The sequence below is a fragment of the Colobus angolensis genome, unplaced genomic scaffold, assembly GCF_000951035.1.
Source record: "Colobus angolensis palliatus isolate OR3802 unplaced genomic scaffold, Cang.pa_1.0 Scaffold536, whole genome shotgun sequence".
In the NCBI taxonomy this organism is placed as follows: Eukaryota; Metazoa; Chordata; class Mammalia; order Primates; family Cercopithecidae; genus Colobus; species Colobus angolensis.
This window is the reverse complement of record NW_012118888.1, coordinates 177,974-191,255: the sequence shown is the minus strand read 5'-3', so window position 1 is coordinate 191,255 and position 13,282 is coordinate 177,974. Positions and strand designations below refer to the sequence as shown.

Below are 13,282 nucleotides of genomic sequence, written 5' to 3'. Positions count from 1 at the left end.
CCCGAGGGAGCCCGCGCCCCGCGACCGCCCGACCCTCCACCCGCCCCACGAGCCGAGCACCTGTGCCAGGTAGGGCTGTCGAGTCGCCATCGGACGCGGCCCTGCGGGGAGGCAGTGGGGGGCACCCAGTCCGTGCCCAGCTAGGGACAAGTCAGGGCCTCAGTTTCCCCATCCATAACCCTTACCGGCTCCAAGCATCTCTCTTCGGGTTCCCCCCCGGGAGTCAGTGGATTTCTGGTTTTCGCTGTGAGTGAAAAGACTGACAGAGGAGGCCAGCGTCCCCTACTGAGGCAAGTGTCCCCCTCGCCGGCCTGATCCCTCTGTCTTGCCCTTTAGGAAAGACACGGTTTGATTGCTAGTAAATGGCCAGGGGCCGGGATGCTCTGAGAGTTGACTGCAGGTCTTTAAGAATCAGGGAATCTCATATCCCTCCGTCCCCCTGTGTCCATTTTATAGATGAGGAAACTGAGACCCAGAGGCTAGCTCGCCCAGAGGATCCCCTCAATCGCCCTGGGGCCTGTAATGGGCATGTGCTGGGTACAGGGCAATCTTGGGGAGGGCCATGCGGATGGTGGCTGCTCACAGTCAGACAGAAGGCGCCGAATCAGGTGTCACTGGGTGTTATCGACTGGATCGGCAGTGCACCAGCTCTGTGACTGGATTGTTTTGATGGGGGCAGGGGGAGCCAAGAGTCTGTCCTCTTTGGAAAGGCAGAGGGATACCTCGGCTTACAAAAAGGCTGAAAGCTCAGGTGCTCCTGCCTGATCTGCCACTTCTGAGCTGCGGACACCTGGGTACTCTATCGGTTTAAGGGGGTGACACGTCAAGCTACCTCCCACCCAGGGCTGCTGGGGACTCAGATAAGGTAGGTGGTGGGTGTGTTTGGACTTTGGGACAGCTGAGGCATGGCAGGACTTCTGTTCTTGCTGAGCCATCCGCACGGAGCCTTGACATCGTGGAAGGCTGTGCAGCATCATCTCAGGATGCAAAGCTGTGAGCCCTGAGGGAGGACCTCTCACACCCTGTCCAGCAGTGCTTGAGGCCTCAGTGCCTGGACTCAGTCCTGCCTTGGTCTCATGGCTCTTCAGACTTCTGGTTGTCCTATGGGGCTGGGGGCGGGAGGCAGGGGCGCACAGGTGGATAGGCCTGAACAGAGCTGCAGAGGTAGGCTGCGGGAGGTCCTGCTTTGCCAGGGCCTCCGCTCCTCATCTGAAAAACAAGGGGCAGTTCAGAGGTCAGCAAGTGGCCAGGACACAGATGCACAGACGAGGGGCCAGCCTTCTGGCAGGTCTTGGTGCCTCCGCTGTTCCCCTCATCACTCCCAGGCCACTTCAGGAAGGGAAGGAACAGATCCCTCTCACCTGCCCCTCCTTCCAGCAATTCCCAGCCCCTGGCTGGCCGCTGTACATTCAGCCGTGTGGAGCTGGCGGAAGACACTCAGTGCAGGGCCAGGCACGCGGCAGGTGCTCAAGATCTGTTCATTTCCATCCCCTGGACACTCATGAGTCAAGCAACAGAGGTGGCCCAGGACCACTTAGGGTGTTGCAGCTCTGAGTAGCGTGAAAACATTAGGGGCTCCTCAGTCCTGGAGCAACGAGCCACCCCTGGCTGGGAAGATCAGGGAAGGCTTCCTGGAGGAGAAGGGCTTGGAAGCAGGAGGAGGAGCTCAGCTGCCACCAGGTCAAGGCCCGCACGTCCTTTGGAGCTGCTCGAGTCTAACCTCCCCCTTACTCCTGGAAGATCGTAAACCACTTCTTGCTGAGCTCCTGCATATGGGGGCCCACAGAGAAATCAGCTCCATGCCTTGCCCAGAGGAGTGACAGAGAGGCCATCTGTCAGTAAGAAATTGCCATCCGAATGCAAATGGCAGCAGTGATTGTCCACCTCACTTCCTGCTCAGCTCGAGTCCAGACTCCAGAAAAAGCCTTTCCCACAAGAGGGCAGTGATGCCAGGGGCAGCCAGCGCCTCAGCTCAGCCTCCCTTAGCCTGACTTGTGCTCCTTGTCTTCCTGCCTAGTGTCCCCAAGGCCTCCTGAGATCTGGCAGGGCAGGGACTCGGTCCCCAGCACTGGGTCCGGGACCTGGCCATGATAGGCATCGGCACCTGTTCCCTGAACTGTCCTCTGGTGCATGCCAAGCAAACTCCCCCAATTCTGGCCCAGTGCATCTGGAATCCAGAAGCCTGCCTTCTTCCTTCCCCACTCAAGCCTCCACAGGTGACTGACCCCTTTGGTGTGGGTTTTGCTTCAAGCCACAACTCATAAGGTGCCAGGTCACATGTAACACAAGCTTTGCTTCTGTTGGTGAGCCCTGAGGCTGCCCCCACTGCCAGTCCCTAGCAGCATGGGACAGGACCAGTGCCAGAGAGGAGAGCTGCCTTCCAGTGCTCTGGAGCCCTGAGCGGCAACCCCTTGCAGTCCGGGCCTTTGGGCTCTCATGTTTAGGGTCAGTCCAGGGGCTTTGCCTTCGTTACCACTGTGCCTGTAGTGAACCGAATGATGCCAAGACAAGGGAAGTGCCATCAGGGACTGGTCCCTGAGAGATGCTCGGGAGAGGTTGCCATCATTGCTTCCAAAGACCCGGGCGGGGCGGGAGTTGAACTGTCCCACACCTGGTCAGGTGTGTGGTAGGGGAGGGGGGCATCTTTATAGCCTAGTGGTTAAGAGAATGGCTCAGAGGTCAGACTGGGTTCAAACCCCAGCTCAGCCACCATCCAGTTGTGCAAAGTTGGGCCATTCATGCAACCCCATGAGGCCTCCGTTTTCTCACCAGTACAGAAGGGCGGCTAAAGCCAGGAGTACCTGCTGCACTGGGTGCTTGGCTCAGAGGTGGTGCTCTGTCACGGAAGGCAGCTGAGCCAGGACTATGGTGCCCTCCTTCAGGGCTGTGGTGGCAAGGAGTGAGGTGGGAGTAGGTGGAGAGAGAGATGCTGTCTGGGATGTGGGCCCCTACCTGAGGAAAACAGTTTAGAAATTACTGCTGATGATGCAAAGAGTATCTCCCCACATTTCAAATGACTCACTAAAGAACACTTAATTCTTCGGGTGATTTCTCATGCCTACTAAAGTCTGACTCGCTTTCTTTTTTGTTTTCACTTTTTTTGTTGTTGTTAGAGCTGGGGTCTCGCCTTGTCACCCAGGCTGGTATACAGTGGCTAGTCACAGGCACGATCATAGCACACCGCAGCCTCCAACTCTTGGGCTCAAGCGATCCTGGTGCCTCAGCCTCCTGAGTAGCTGGCACTACAGGCAAGTGCCACCATGCCAGCACTGTTGTTACTTTTTATCTTTAAGTTTATTTATTTATTTATTTATTTTTTACCTTGAATTGATTTAAAACTCATAGAAAAGTTGTAAGAATCGTGCAGAGAACTCCTGAAGCCTTATCTGAATTCCCACTGTTAACATTTTGCCACATTTCTCATTAGCTTTCTTCACTTGTAGCCTTTGGATGGGTCAGAGGGTGGGCAGGGCTGGTGTCAGTTCATTTTTCCAAAGGGAAACTGAGGCACAGAGAGGGACTTGCTCAAGTGCCATTGATTAGAAACTGAGCCAGATTAACTTCTTTCAGGGACACACACTGATGCATTTGGCAGGTGTTTTCTTGATCACTTTCTGTGTTGGGCGCTGGGGCACAGAAATGACTGAGAACTGACAGCAAAGTGGGAGGCACAGGCCTGGGTGGAGAAGAGACTGGAAAAGGAGAAGACAAGAGGCCCTGCGGGTATCATTCTCAATGTCGGAGGTGGAATGCGGGAAGGAATCTGCAGCTCGAGCGCGTGTCCCAGGGAATTTGACTGACTGCCGAAGGGTCTTAGAGGCCACTTTCAGAAACACTGTCTAGGCTTTTCCTGTTGGGAGTGTGCTCATTTCTCATCTCAAAAGGAAACTGGGAACTGGGAGGGTGCCTGCCTGGAGCAGGGAGGTGGGTCCAGGCCAGCCAAGAGAGCAATTCTTCACCCACTCATTAATGCCCGCTGAGCCATCCCTCTTCCCGCAGAGCTGCCCTTGGGGCTGCTGCTGCTGAGATGGCCACAGAGCTCTGAAGCCACCCCCTGGGTCAGAGAGGAGTCATAGCCTCTGGGGCCAGTGGGCAAGCTCTGGGCTGCTGGTGGTTGCTGGCGGTGGTCCCTGGCCTTGGCCCCATCTGTGGGCCCAGCTCGGGCACCCAGTCCGGGCCCCTTGGTGTAGTCCCTGTGATCTTTGGCTCAGCACGCCACTTTCTGATGACTAGGTCAGTTTCCCAGAGAGCTTGATGTGGCAAAGAGTTGCTATGGAGAGAGCAAGCACAAGGATTTTAATCGCAAAAACCGGCATCCCTGGTGAAAATGCTTACATCAGGCACTGCCTGCTTTAAACTGAAAAAAAAAAAAAAAAAACCCAAAACCCAAAACCAGGACTTGCTTCACCACTTGTGCCAGCGATCCCTTACTCATGCTTTCATTCCTTCAGGCCTGAGCCTAGGCACCTCCTTGGGAAATGCAGTGCTCTGGCTACACCCCGCTAGGCCGATTCCCCCCAGCACCCAGCCTGGTGGTTAGCGCTCTGAAAATGCTTGTTGCATACACGGCAATGTGATCTTGGGCAAGTGTGTTCTTCTCTCTGGACTTCCTTATTCTTATCCAAAAATAGGGGCAGTGTTAGAGGTAAGGGTGGAGTTGAGGGAACTCTGGGTCTAGAGTGGGCAGGAAGATGAGAAAGAGGGTTGTGGGAGGGGAGAAGGAGGATGGGGAGTCAGAGCTTCAGGGAAGGTGGGGAGGCAGCGGCCTCGTTCTGTTGCTTTTGCTCCTCACTAGTGATCACCTGCATCTAGGATAGAAGGAATTAGCTTTGGCTGATGTTAGTCAAGGGCAAGTAGGAGTGACTTCCTGTCACTGGCCCTGCTCTGGCAAAGACTGAATGGATGGCAGCAATGGTGTGTGTGTAAGGGGGGTGTTCCCAGGGGAAAGCAAAAGAGGGTAAAAGAAAGTGACCAGGTGCAGTGGCTCACGCCTGTAATCCCAGCACTTTGGGAGGCTGAGGCGGGTGGATCACTTGAGGTCACGAGTTAGAGACCAGCCTGGCTGATATGGTGAAACCCCGTCTCTATCAAAAATACAAAAATTAGCCGGGTGTGGTAGCAGGCATCTGTAATCCCAGCTACTAGGGAGGCTGCGGCAGGAGAATTGCTTGAACCTGGGAGGTGGAAGTTGCAGTGAGTGGAGACTATGCCACCGCACTTCAGCCTGGGTGACAGAGTGAGACTCCGTCTCAAAAAAAATAAAAATAAAAAAAAAAGAAAGGAAGTAGAGGGAGAGGGAGAGAGGTGCTGTGGAGGTGGAAGTGTGGGCTCCATGACCTCTGAGCCTCCTCTGATCCCACTGGCTGCCTTGTCTGCAAATGGGACTAGCATCTCTGCATAAGACCACACTGGTTCCCTGGCTGCAGAGACAACTGCAGGACGAGGGGTGCAGAAGCAACCAGAGCCCTACAAGAGGGTCCCTGCCTAGCCCTCTGTTCTCCGCAGAGACATCTCAGAGGGCCCTTGAAGCCAAGCCGGCCCTGAAATGGCCCAGTTCCCTGAACAGTCGCTTGTATCTGGCTCACTGAGAACTAGAAAATGGGTGCACGGAAGCCAGGAGGAATCCCGAAGCCCCAAAGAGTGGTGGGTGGCCAGGGCTGCCTTCTCCCCTCCTCCTCACCCCCAGCTCCCCACCACCTTGGGACGGAGCTGGGCTGACTTAGATGTCTGCCTCCCAGGGCCCCTCCAGCGCAGACACCGAAAAGTCTAGATGCTGGGGTGTTAGGGGTGGGATGGGGAGAGGTGAAATTCCAGACTTTCATGCAGAAGTCATTTACCTGTAAAGCACATTTACAAATACCAGCCCCCCATGCACTCTTTTTCCATATTATATTTTTCCCTCTGCAACCCAAGTCTTTTTCAGCTCTTTTTTTCCCACTTGCTGCTCCTTTTTCCTGCCTCCCTGTTGGCCTCCAGGCGAGAGCCCCTGGGACTGGAGCATCCCAGGCAGGTCATGTATGCTGGCTCTGGCAAGAGGGGCCCAGCCTAGGCCTCCTTGGAGCTGCACGCTGAGCAGCAGACTAGGAGGCTCAGACGGGATCCAGCTGCTCAGCCCTGCCCATGGTCCCTAAATCACCTTTGAAGGGCCCCACCCCCCTGGATCTCAGCAACTCCTGGAACAGCAGCTACAGCCGCTGCAGCGGTGCCTGTGGTGGTGCCTGCTCCATCCCCTTCCCAGAGGAAAGCAACCTATCTGCTGACTGTTGCCTTGCCAGCTGCTGAGACTCCAGTGCAGGAGACCGGGAATCAGAATGTCCTGATTCACCAGACCTGGTCACAGGAGGCTGCTTCATCAAATGTAACGTTTCATCATTCCAACCCTTTTGGTCCAGAAAATCAGCACCCGCACCGGCTTAAATCAGCCTGGGTCCAAACTGAGTCAGCCAAGTGCGTGCCTTGAGAAAGGACGGGGTGAGGGCATCTGAGCGGGGCTGGAGGTCGTGCTTCCTGACTTTATAATTCCTCAGCCCCCTCACACTCCTTGCCGTGACTGGCACTTGGAGCGTGCAGGCTTGTCCCTGCACTTCCCAAGGCAGCCTCCAGGAGGAGTCTGTGCCACAGCCAAGGCTCTCCCCACCGTGCTAGCCTTTGACCTCAGCCCCCTCCCCGGGAAGTATCATTGCTTGGGGTCCTGTGGCCTTGGTGATGACCCGAGGGGCTGCACTGAAGCCTACACCTTCCTCGCACGACCAGGTGCAGGGGCCAGGGAGCATTTTGAGAATGGGGCTTCCTTAAGCCCATTCCGCCTCCCGTGGGCACAACAGAGTATTCTCTTTGACCTCCGAGTTTAGAAGTGAAGGTCAGGAAGGGTGAGTGACGTGTCCAGTGACTAAAACCCAGGTCCTTGGACTCCTTGTCAATACTCCTTCCTTTGCTCCAGAGTTGGAAGAGCCAACATGGATGTGTGGCTTTGTGGCCTTGACCAAGCCCTCCACAGCTCTGACGGCACCACTGTGCCCGTCTCATGACGTGACAGATGATAAGGCATGGCTGGCTCTGCGCTGAGGCCTTCTGAATATGTTGTGCCCCTGCTACCCTCTCAGCATCTGTTTCTGCTGCCCCATCTGGCTCAGGGCTGCAGTCTGGCCACAGAGAGGGAAGCTCTCTAAGGAAGGAGAATGGGCTAGGAGAAGCCATCTGCTGCCCCTTGTTTAGCAGGCTGCATTCTCCAGCAAGCCAGCTCTGACTATCTCAGTGATGCCCTTCTCCTGGTCACCCAGACTGCCCTGTTCCTGGGGCAGCTCATGACACTGCGAGGGGTTTGTGAAGGGTCTTTCATGGGAGGGCCCTTACTCTGAGCTCACAGACATTTGCTTGAAAGACAGCAAAAGAGGACCTAAGACATGGGGACTTTTCTTTGAATCCTTTTCCTGACACTAGGGCCACTGGAGGCTCTTTGCCCAACGGGAACATTTACAGTGAGAAATGGACAGGAGCCTCGACACCCCCACCCTATGCTGAATTCGACCTCCACCCCTATTTTACCAAGGCATGTCCTCCAGCAAATGAAGCTGTCAGACAGGTTCAGGGAAGGGGGGCGGTCACAGCCTGGGAGGGAGCTGCCTCCCTCTCACCCGTGGTGCTGGTGGTGGTGGTCCCCAGGTTGAGTTGGACCAGAATGGAGAGGTGGAGGGACTCTGGCCAGGGAAGCTACCTAGGCTGGCTGGGCTCTGGGGCTTGGGCAGCTGGGAGCCTTGGGTTTGTAAAGCCCAACTCTGGCTCTTGTAGGAGGACTGGGGGAAAGGTGTAAGAGCTGGGGTCACCCTTACACATGTGTTTCTCCATGGTTTGGTCATTGCCACCCTTTTAGAATGGTGGGGAGCCAAGACACCATAAGGGGAGGAAGGATTTGCCCAGGGTGGCAAAGCTGGGATGAGTCTGCTTCCCAGAAACCAGCCATCTTCTCTGAGGGTCCCAGCAGGGATCAGCCCTGGCAGGTATCTAAGCTAAGGGATCAGCACTGTCTGGGTCCACCCATCTCTAGGAACAAGTTCTTGGGAGACAAGGGACTTATCCCTCTACCACTTACCTCATGACCAGATAGGAGTACTTACATTTCTGCTATGGGGGCAGGCCTAAGTGCTGGTCCCCAGCTATCTTCTGGGCCTCTGCCTCCATTAAAGCTCCTTGTCCCGGAGCCACATGAAAGTGCTTGCAGACAGAGCTTTCCGAAAACATAGCCAAGGTTTCCTAAAACATAGCAATCAGCCTCTGCAGTGGGCAGCCCAAGTCTTGATGGTTTCATCCACTTACACTTGACAGATCCATATTTGGTCCCTGTAGTTGAGGGGCAGCACTCTGGGTTATGCCCCCTTTCTTGTCCCGTCCAGGTGTTTCCTTATGCTGACTCCTGACCCACCCCAAAGGGGTCCACACTGATCTGAGCTGTGAGTGATCCCTGTGAGCCTAGCTGAGGTTGGCACGTGTGGGGTGGCAGAGCTGGGTGTCTGCTCAGCTCCTGGGTGCAAAGCATCCCAATTTACCTTTGGGAAGGAAGCCCTTCTGCTTGTACCTCTGCCTGTGGCACACTTGCTCCTGCTTGTGCATGGCACCCAGTGCCCAGCACACATGAACTGAGACAAGCCCTGACACCCGTGCCCTCTGGCTGCGTCTCATCCATGCACCGCAGCCATATTCAATGCTCCGGGAAGGGAAGGCTGAAGGCGTTTTGCTCCTTTGCCTTCCCAGTTTGCTTAGGAGGCCCCTGCTTGGCATCCTGCTTCCCTTCTGCACAATTTGGGCGCCATCCTAATCCCCTGCAAGTCAGATTCTCTGGGGAGCCAGGCAGCGGGAGGTTCTACAAAACTTTCTCTGAGTTAGTCCTCTCATCTTGGAGGCTGAACACGCCCTGTGGTGTGACAGGGAGCCTTTTCTCCTGCCGCTCCCGTCTCTGTCCGTCTCCTCATGCTCCAGCACCTGCGTCATTGCCTGCTGCCGCCCCCACTCCTCCAGCGCACGGGAATCTGCATGCATTAGCCCCCTGTGTCAGCTCCCCTCTCACTCCACTCACTGATGACACCAGGCTTGCTGTGGTCGGAATAACAGGCTCTCTTCAGCTACCTCATTGGCTCCTCGCTCCTATCCATCCAATCAGGGCCAGGCGCCCCTTCCTTTGAGGTTGCTGGGCAGCCTTCAGAGGCCGCAGTAGCAGGGAGAAAGGTGGGGCAGGAACATGCCGTTGGGCACTTGGAGGCCATCTGAATTCAGGGAAGACCCGTCCCCATCTCCCCCACCCAACTCTGCCAGGGACACTTCCCCTGATTGCCATCTCTCAGCCCACTTGGCCCGAGACAGGAAGAGGGAGAAAGAAGGGGATGAGGGGTGGGCTGGGACATCTGCCTGCTGTCTGAGGTGGCCCGGCCTGTGCAAGAGGAGCTGGACTTGGCCCTGAACTGCCCTGGGACAGTCTAGTGTTGTGTGAGTACAGGGCTTTGCTCAGAGTCAGCACAGAGAGGGGTACTGTGGAGTGTGGCCACATCTAGTGGGGCTCCAGGGGTGCACCAAGAGGGACAGTCCATGCAGAAGGTATCAGATAAGCCAGCCATTCCTTTGGTGGCCCAGGCCAGGTCCTAAGCAGGATGATATGGAGATTTCCAAAAAAACCGGAAGTCTTCTCCCAATCAAGGTAGAAATGAGGGCCATGGTACTGAAAAGGCCTAGAGTGGCTGTCCTGACCAGAAATGTGCCCACACAGGCCATCAAGACACCCGCGTGATGGCATGAGAAATTCAGAGAGGCACATGCTTTAGCTTGGGGTGTCCTGTCAGGAAGAGACCGAGTGAGCAGGCCCACAGATGCCACCTTCCAGATGAGGAGACCTAGACTTGGAGAGTGGGATGTCACAGTCATGTGGGGCCACTTAGGGAAGAGGAGCAGAGATGTAGGCACAGGCCACAGCCCATGGGGACAGTGTTTGCTTTCGGGCTGTGTGGCCTCTCTGGGTGTCAGGGCTAATGGACTTTGAAAGAAGCCTGAGTTCCCAGAGGAAAAAAAATACTGGGAGACTTGGGCAGGTAGCAGGCCCCTGGTGCCACTTTCAAAGGTGGCTAAGGAAGGAACATTTGCTCTCCATCTTCTTGGCAGGGTAAATGGGAAGGTGCAGGGACCCCAGTTACAGCAGTTTCTTTTTCTTCAGGAACTTTTTCTGAATGTTTCTCAGACACAAGCCCAGAGGCATGAGAGAGCTTGACATACTGAACTCAGATGGAGAGTGTAGGGCTGTGGGAGTGGGTGGGCTGCTGCATGGGGTCCTGGAGTCACATGTGGCAGGCACGGTGAGGCTGGCCTGAGTCTGAAGAGTCTCCTCCCTCCAGCAGGTGAGCATTGCTGCATGTGCCCAGCGGTTCGGAGGAAGCCATAGAGGCGACTGGTGGTGGGTGTGCCCCCAGGAGCCCTCGAGGCTATCGTTCGTGGGCTTACCTGGGCCACTGCGTGGCTGGGGCTCAGAGCCCTGGGAGCGTGGCCAGGGCCGGACACGGGCCCACTCCTGGCTGACTGTGCTGAAGGTGAAGCAGGAGCATTGGCACAGTTCTTGTGCACGAGCTGCACACGGTGCTGCTGGCCTTCGGGGACCTGATCCCAGGAGTGTGTGTGCAGGGTGCTTCCCAGAGAAAGGCATGGTTCTCATCGCAGAGCAGAGCCCAGGCCACCGTCCCAGTGGCCGGGTCTTCCGGCCACTTTGCTGGGACCTGGGTGCAGCCCTGGGGAGGGCAGGGGTCTTGCACACAGGCTCTGGAGGCTTCACTGGCTCCCCAAATGGAGTTCACATCCACTAATGACTGTCCCAAGAGAGTGGAGAGCTGAGGGTGGCCCTGGGGCAGCAGCCATGGTGGCCAGGTTTATCTGCCAAGCCTCTCTGATGGGTGCTCTCTCCCTGGGCAGACTGGGTCTGTCCCCCCACCCCCTGCTGCCACCCACATGAGAGCAGACATAGGCATCCCACGTCCACACCTGAGCCATAACCAGTTCCTGTGCCAAGCTCTTCAGACCTTCTGGACGTGAGCCTCATGAGCAGGGAGTTGTCCTTGCCCCCTGGAGTACTTTGCTGTCTGTGCATGTCCCTCTGGCTGACTTGCCATGGGCTGGGGAACCAGGACGGGATTGCGTGGGGTGGAAGAGGAGCCATCAGCGGGCCTCATGCGCCCTCCTGTCCTGTCATCTCTCCCCTGGGCCCCATACACGTGTGAACGGAGAAGCTGGCCTCCTGCTTCCAGGGGTGCCACTGCCACTGCCACTGTCACTGCTACAACCTCTGTCTGGCATCCGGCCCGAAACACCCCTGCCTGCTCTCTGCTTCCTTCTCCACCCCAGCTTGCGGGAAAAGAGAAGGAGGCCCCGGGAAGAGGCCGAGGCTGCAGCACCGCGTGGCCCAAAGCGGTGCACAGCACAGCTGGGCCCCAGAGGCTGATGGCCTGCGCTTGCTGCTGTGGGGATTTCTTCCTCAGAGTGAGCCAGCAAGAGAAGTCCCTGCATCCATTCACTCTCCTCACCTCCCATCCTTCCTGGGCACTGCCCGCCTGCCATCAACTCTTTTTTTTTGAGATGGAGTCTCTGCTGCCCAGGCTGGAGTGTAGTGATGCGATCTTGGCTCACTGCAACCTCCGCCTCCCAGGTTCAAGCGATTCTCCTACCTCAGCCTCCCGAGTAGCTGGGATTATAGGCACGTGCCACCATGCCTGGTTAATTTTTGTATTTTTAGTAGAGATGAGGTTTCCCCATGTTGGCTAGGCTGGTCTTGAACTCCTGATCTCAGGTGATCCACCCACCTTGGCCTCCCACAATGCTGGGATTACAGGCGTGAGCCACCACGTCCGGCCCTGGCATCAACTCTTGAGACCAATCCCTTGGCTGCCCAAGCATACCTCACTCCCACTTCATTTGGGTAAACCACTGTTGGTCTCATCTTTAGCACACAGAAGATACACGTTCATGACAGGAAAATTAGAAATATACGAAAGAGCAAAATATTTTGGTGTATATATCTTTACAAATTTTTCCCCCGTGCATTTTTATGTAAATATAATTTGACTTAGATGACACCATCATACACATCCTGCTTTACAGGCTGCTTTTCACTGAGTGATGTATAGAAGCTGTACATCACTTCTTACAAAGCTTACAAAGCATGTTAAATACTACATGTCTCAGTATGATTTGTAATAACTGCATAGTATTTACTTGAATGGATAGACTATAATATGTTTAAATATGACTGATGGGCATGTAGATTATTGCCACATTTTCACCATCATACTCAACACTGTGATGACACCTGTCTCATATACCTCTTTGTTGTACTCATGCAATTTCTTCCTCAGGCTACTTGGCTGTGGGGGGGAATTGCTGGACCAGCGGGCCTGCCCCTTAAGCCTTTTGATACATACAGAAACTCAACCTGTCGAAAGATTCCTGCTTTCCCTTCCCACAAGAGCTACCAGGAAGCCACTTCTGGAGGGGTCCACATTCCATCCTCCAAGGCTGCTTACATCTGTAGCAAGGGTCTTCCTGGCTGTCACTGAGTGGAGGGCCACTCTGCCCTTCTGTCTGTGAAGGGCTGGACAAGGGGAGGGGGCGCTGGGTCTGGGAGGAGACTTAGGTCCCAGCAGGGGTCGGTGGCTTCAGGCAGTCACTCCCTGGTGGGGTGTGCTGGGCTGTCACGGGGTGCCTGGGCCTGATCCTTGCTAAGGATGGGGGAGGAGCAGGGCTTGTCTGGGAAGACTTGGGTCTGCAGGTCTGTGCCTGGCTGTTGGAGTTAGGGGAGGGGAGCACCCAGTAGCAGCAGGGCTGGCCTCGACATGCTGCGCCCTGAGGGAGAAGCAGGGCTTAGCTTGGCGGGAGTTGGAAGGGCATTTCAGGTGGGGGAACCAGCATAAGCCAAGGCACAGGCATTCACCTGGCAGGGCTACCTTCCAGGGACTCCAAGGTACATGGTCTGCTTGGAGCACAGTGTCGGCATTGGGGGGAAAAGAGGCTGACTCAGGGGACTGGTGATTTTGCTCCCAGTCTTAGAAACAGTGGGGAACCATCCGGTGCTGACTGGGAATTGAAGGCTGGTGTGGGCCAAGTGGGATTAGAGACCAATGAGTGTTGCCTGGAGGAGGCGTAGCTAAAGGCAGCAGACCAGGGACCAGGGAGGAGGTCACAAGGGATCGTGGCCTAGACCAGGGCAAATTGGAGGGAGAAGCCAGCTCAGCAGATAGGATGTAGATTCCAAAGTCATTTG

At 55.8% G+C, this 13,282-nt stretch overlaps 1 protein-coding gene across 1 annotated transcript in view; it reads left to right on the top strand.

Moving 5' to 3' along the window:
* ZNF185 (zinc finger protein 185 (LIM domain)) overlaps positions 1-13,282 on the top strand; it is a 76,090-nt gene continuing 62,808 nt past the window's right edge. Inside the window, exon 1 of the mRNA XM_011961109.1 lies at positions 1-69. The gene's annotated coding sequence lies outside the window, so the exon portion shown is untranslated. The remainder of the gene's footprint in view (positions 70-13,282) is intronic.